The sequence below is a fragment of the Bufo bufo genome, chromosome 7 (assembly GCF_905171765.1).
Source record: "Bufo bufo chromosome 7, aBufBuf1.1, whole genome shotgun sequence".
NCBI lineage: Eukaryota > Metazoa > Chordata > Amphibia > Anura > Bufonidae > Bufo > Bufo bufo.
This window is the reverse complement of record NC_053395.1, coordinates 154,735,923-154,742,531: the sequence shown is the minus strand read 5'-3', so window position 1 is coordinate 154,742,531 and position 6,609 is coordinate 154,735,923.

The following is a 6,609-nucleotide window of genomic DNA, read 5'->3' as shown; positions in this document are numbered from 1 at the left end:
ACATTCAAGGTGATTTAAACTACAAGTGCTCTTGTTTTAAGCCAATCTCTGGGACCCGCCTACAGGTAAAACCCCAGCTTCAATTTTCGTGGTTATTTTCCCTGGTGAACTCCTCATGTGACCGTCAGTTGATCAGTGTCTCTGTGGGACCCATATAGAGCAAAGAGCAAAGTGATCAACTCAGTTTACTCTAATGGATTTTTTCACACACCCTACATGAGATAATGTGGGTCCACTGGGTTTCTACAGATTTCACTTACACATCATGCACACAACTGTATTTTGTATCCGATACACATTATTTTGAGGATTGCACACAGACGTATTCTTTTCTATGGGTCCACTAAAAAAATTGAAAAAGATAGATGTCCTATTCTTGGTCGCAAAATATGGACCAAAGGCCCATTGAAGTCAATGGGTCCGCAAAAAACTGATGCAACACAGATGTCACATGGACTTCATCCATGTTTTGCGGATCCGTGTTTTGCAGACCGTAAAATGGTACGGCCTCTTTCACACGGGCGTTGCGGGAAAATGTGCGGGTCCGTCACGGGAACACCCGCGATTTTTCCGCGCGAGTGCAAAACATTGTAATGCGTGTTGCACTCGCGTGAGAAAAATCGCGCATGTTTTGTACCCTAACCCGAACTTCTTCACAGAAGTTCGGGCTTGGGTTAGGTGTTCTGTAGATTGTATTATTTCCCCTTATAACATGGTTATAAGGGAAAATAATAGCATTCTGAATACAGAATGCATAGTAAAATAGCGCTGGAGGGGTTAATTTTTTTTTTTTAACTCACCTTAGTCCACTTGATCGCGATGCCCGGCATCTCCTTCTGTCTCCTTTGTTGAACAGGACCTGTGGTGAGCATTCATTACAGGTCAAGGACCTGTGGTGACGTCACTCCGGTCATCACATGATCCATCACCATGGTAAAAGATCATGTGACGTACCATGTGATGACCGGAGTGACGTCACCACAGGTCCTTGACCTGTAATGAATGCTCACCACAGGTCCTGTTCAGTAAAGGAGACAGAAGGAGATGCCGGGCATCGCGATCAAATGGACTAAGGTGAGTTACATTTTTTTATTTTATTTTTTAACCCCTCCAGCGCTATTTTACTATGCATTCTGTATTCAGAATGCTATTATTTTCCCTTCAAACCATGTTATAAGGGAAAATAATAATGATCGGGTCTCCACCCCGATCGTCTCCTAGCAACCGTGCGTGAAAATCGCACCGCATCCGCACTTGCTTGCTGATGCTTGCGATTTTCACTCAACCCCATTCACTTCTATTGGGCCTGCGTTGCGTGAAAAACGCAGAATATAGAGCATGCTGCGATTTTCACGCAACGCACAAGTGATGCGTGAAAATCACCGCACATGTGAACAGCCCCATAGAAATGAATGGGTCGGTATTCAGTGCGGGTGCAATGCGTTCAACTCACGCATCACATCCGCGCGGAATACTCGCCCGTGTGAAAGGGGCCTTAGGGATAAACCTAGCAGCAAAGTATAAGGGTCCATTCACACATCCGCCTGAATGGGTCCGCATCCGTTTCACAATTTTGTGGAACGGGTGCTGACCCATTAATTTTCAATGGGGCTGGAAAAGATGCGGACAGCACACTGTGTGCTGGGCAAATCCGCAGTTCCGTTCTGCATCTGCACTTCCGTTCCGCAAAAATAGACAAGAAAAGGCATTTCTGTTTAAAGTTCCTGGCATGTGCGGTCTGCCGGTGTCCGTATTTTACGGATCCGCAATTTGCAGACCACAAAACACTTGTGGACGTGTGAATGTAGCCTTAGGAATTCTCTGGTATTCAGCCTTTAAACTAAATACAGGTATCTGGACATTGGTGCAGGGAATCCCCAAGTCATTACCTAGGATTGGTCTCTATTAGGCCTCATGCACATAACCGTATTTTTGGTTGCAGATCACACTTGGACCTATTAATTTCTACGGGTCCGCAAAAAAAAAAAAAAAGACAGCACAAGGATGTCATCTGTTTTGCTGATAAGAATAGGCTTTTTTTTTACAGTGGATTCAGTAAAAATTGCGGGATGCACTCGGACCGCATCTGTATTTGGTAGATTTGCAATTTGTGGACTGCAGAGTGTATACAGTCGTGTGCAGAAGCCCTTAGGGTCCATTCACACAATGGAATTTGGATCCGCATTCGTTCCGCAATTTGCGGACCCATTCACTTTCAATGGGGCTGGAACGGATGCAAATCCACATTTCCTGGATCCGCATCCGTTTTTTCGGGATCCGCATCCGTTTTTTCCGGATCCGTTTTTTCGTGATCCGCAATTTCGTTCCTGGAAAAAATAGAACATGTCCTATTCTTGTCCGCAATTGCGGACCAGAAAAGGCATTTTCTATTATAGTGTCTGTGATGTGCGGATCCGCAAATTGCAGATCGCACATTGCAGGTGTCCGTGTTTTGCGGATCCGCAAAACACTTACGGATGTGTGAATGGACCCTTAGTCTTAGCTGAAATGAACTGAACACAACAGTATCAAACCAGCAGGCAGAAGATGCAGTCAGATGGGCAGAAGTTCAGGCAGAGTCAAATGCCGTCTGTACAATACATTATAGATCATGTCAGGCAGTGAACACTCTTGGCTAAAACTGGCCTTTCTCTCAGTATGATATTCTTTCATGATTGTGATTCCTTAGGGCTCTTTCACACTTGCGTTCTTGTCTTCCGGCATAGAGTTCCGTCGTCGGGGCTCTATGCCGGAAGAATCCTGATCAGGATTATCCTAATGCATTCTGAATGGAGAGAAATCCGTTCAGGATGCATCAGGATGTCTTCAGTTCCGGAACGGAAAGTTTTTTGGCCGGAGAAAATACCGCAGCATGCTGCGCTTTTTGATCCGGCCAAAAATCCGGAACACTTGCCGCAAGGCCGGATCCGGAATTAATGCCCATTGGAAGGCATTGATCCGGATCCGGCCTTAAGCTAAACGTCGTTTCGGCGCATTGCCGGAGCCGACATTTAGCTTTTTCTGAATGGTTACCATGGCTGCCGGGACGCTAAAGTCCTGGCAGCCATGGTAAAGTGTAGCGGGGAGCGGGGGAGCAGCATACTTACCGTCTGTGCGGCTCCCGGGGCGCTCCAGAGTGACGTCAGGGCGCCCCAAGCGCATGGATCACATGATCGCATGGATCACGTCATCCATGCGCATGGGGCGCTCTGACGTCATTCTGGAGCGCCCCGGGAGCCGCACGGACTGTAAGTATACCGCTCCCCCGCTCCCCGCTCCTACTATGGCAACCAGGACTTTAATAGCATCCTGGCTGCCATAGTAAAACTGAACGCATTTGGAAGACGGTTCCGTCTTCAAATGCTTTCAGTACACTTGCGTTTTTCCGGATCCGGAGTGTAATTCCGGCAAGTGGAGTACACGCCGGATCCGGACAACGCAAGTGTGAAAGAGGCCTTAGTTACCACAATTTTCAGACTATAAGAAAAAAAAGGCAGTGCGCCTTATCAGTGGTGTGCCTAGGGTATTTAGAACCCGGGGCAGGTCCTTCCTCTGGCACCCCCACCTTCCCTCCCACTAATACTTGACCACATACCTCTTACATCCAGGGACATCTCCTGTCATGTAGACCTTCTCTTTCCTCTTCTCCTCCATTAGACCGCCATAACAAATTCTTTCAGCTGCATCTCGTCTCTACAGAGTTTATAACACAGACACGTTAGATTTCGCAATTTTTCCATCAACCTCCCCATCCTGATGTCCCCACAATGTCATCCTGCTGCCACTCCCAATACTGTGCCCGTTGTGCCCCCCAATGCCCCAGGTACTATACTGCTGAAAAAATAGTGACCCCAGTAGACATAGTTGGGGTCATTTATCAAACTGGTGTAAAGTAGAACTGGATTTCCAAAAGAGCTGTCAAAAATGAAAGGAGGAATCTGATTGGCTGCTATGGGCAACTAAGCCAGTTCTACTTTACACCAGTTTGATAAATTATCACAAAAGTCCCAATAGTGTCCACAGCAGTTATAATGTTCCCTAGAGTGCCCCCAGTAATAATAACACCCTATATTGTGCTCCAGGTAATAATCCCTGTAAAGTGTCCCCAGAAATAATAGAATTGCCCCTACAGTGCCTCCCCAATAGCAACGCCCCCCACGCTGCCCCCATACAGTAATGTCCCCCACACTGCCCCATATAGTAATTTACCCCACAGTATTTCCCCCAGAGAGTAATTTCCCCCACACTGCCCCATACAGTAATTTCCCCCACACTGCCCCCATATAGTAATTTCCCCCACACTGCCCCCATACAGTAATTTCCCCCACACTGCCCCATATAGTAATTTCCCCCACACAGTAATTTCCCCCACACTGCCCCCACACAGTAGTTTCCCCCACACTGCCCCCACACAGTAATTTCCCCCACACTGCCCCCACACAGTAATTTCCCCCACACTGCCTCCATATAGTAATTTCCCACACACTGCCCCCACACAGTAATTGCCCCCATACAGTAGTGTCCCTCACACAGTATTTGCCACCATACAGTAGTGTCCCTCACACTGCCTCCACACAGTAATTGCCCCCACACTGCCCCCACAGAGTAGTTTACACCACACTGCCCCCACAGAGTAGTTTACACCACACTGCCCCCACACAGTAGTTTCCCCCACACTGCCCCCACACAGTAATTTCCACTACAACTGCCCCCCACTACCCCATATAGTAATTTGCCCCACACAGTAGTTTCCCCCAAATTGCCCCATATAGTAATTTGCCCCCACATAATAATCCCTCCCATAATTATTGCCCCTACATAGTAATCCCTCCCATAATAATTTGCCCCCACACAGTATCCCACCATAATATTTCCCCCCCACATGTCCTCCTGTGTCCCCCAAAGTTGGCACATAAAAAAAAAGGATCCACGGACATGAAAAAAAAGTCGTTTTGGTGTCCGCCTGGCCGTGCAGAGCCAAACGGATCCGTCCTCAATTACAATGCAAGTCAATGGGGACGGATCCGTTTGACGTTGACACAATATGGTGCCATTTCAAACGGATCCGTCCCCATTGACTTTCAATGTAAAGTCTGGAGTCCCTTTTATACCATCGGATCGGAGTTTTCTCCAATCCGATGGTATATTTTAACTTGAAGCGTCCCCATCACCATGGGAACGCCTCTATGTTAGAATATACTGTCGGATATGAGATAGATCGTGAAACCTCATTTCCGACAGTATATGCTAACACAGAGGCGTTCCCATGGTGATGGGGACGCTTCTAGTTAGAATATACTACAAACTGTGTACATGACTGCCCCCTGCTGCCTAGCAGCATCCGATCTCTTACAGGGGGCCGTGATCAGCACAATTAACCCCTCAGGTGCCGCACCTGAAGGGGTTAATTGTACTATCATATCCCCCTGTAAGAGATCAGGGCTGCCAGGCAGCAGGGGGCAGACCCCCCCCTCCCCAGTTTGAATATCATTGGTGGCCAGTGCGGCCCCCCCCCCCTTCCTCCCTCTATTGTAATAATTCGTTGGTGGCACAGTGTGCGCCCCCCCCCCTTCCTCCCTCTATTGTAATAAATCGCTGGTGGCACAGTGTGCGCCCCCCCCTTCCTCCCTCTATTGTAATAAATCGTTGGTGGCACAGTGTGCGCCCCCCCCTTCCTCCCTCTATTGTAATAAATCGTTGGTGGCACAGTGTGCGCCCCCCATCGGCCCCCCCTCCCTCTATAGCATTAACAACATTGGTGGCCAGTGTGCGGCCTCCCATCTCCCCCCCCCCGATCATTGGTGGCAGCGGGTTACTAGCAATAGTACAATAGTAAAAGATTCATACTTACCTGGGAGCTGCGATGTCTGTGTCCGGCCGGGAGCTCCTCCTACTGGTAAGTGACAGTTCATTTAGCAATGCGCCGCACAGACCTGTCACTTACCAGTAGGTGGAGCTCCCGGCCGGACACGAACATCGCAGCAGCCAGAAGCAGGTAAGTATGAATCTTCTACTATTGTACTATTGCTAAGTAACCATGGCAACCAGGACTGTAGTAGCGTCATGGTTGCCATGGTTACCGATCGGAGCCCCAGCGATTAAACTGGGACTCCGATCGGAACTCCGCTGCCACCAATGATGGGGGGGGGAGATGGGAGGCCGCACACTGGCCACCAATGTTGTTAATGCTATAGAGGGAAGGGGGGCCGATGGGGGGCGCACACTGTGCCACCAACGAATTATTACAATAGAGGGAGGGAAGGGGGGGCGCACACTGTGCCACCAACGAATTATTACAATAGAGGGAGGGGGGGGGCCGCACTGGCCACCAACCTATTATTACAATAGAGGGGGGGGGGGCCGCACTGGCCACCAATGATATTTAAACTGGGGAGGGGGGGAGGGTCTGCCCCCTGCTGCCTGGCAGCCCTGATCTCTTACAGGGGGATATGATAGTACAATTAACCCCTTCAGGTGCCGCACCTGAAGGGGTTAATTGTGCTGATCACGGCCCCCTGTAAGAGATCGGGTGCTGCCAGGCAGCAGGGGGCAGTCTTGTACACAGTTTGTAGTGTATTCTAACTAGAAGCGTCCCCATCACCATGGGAA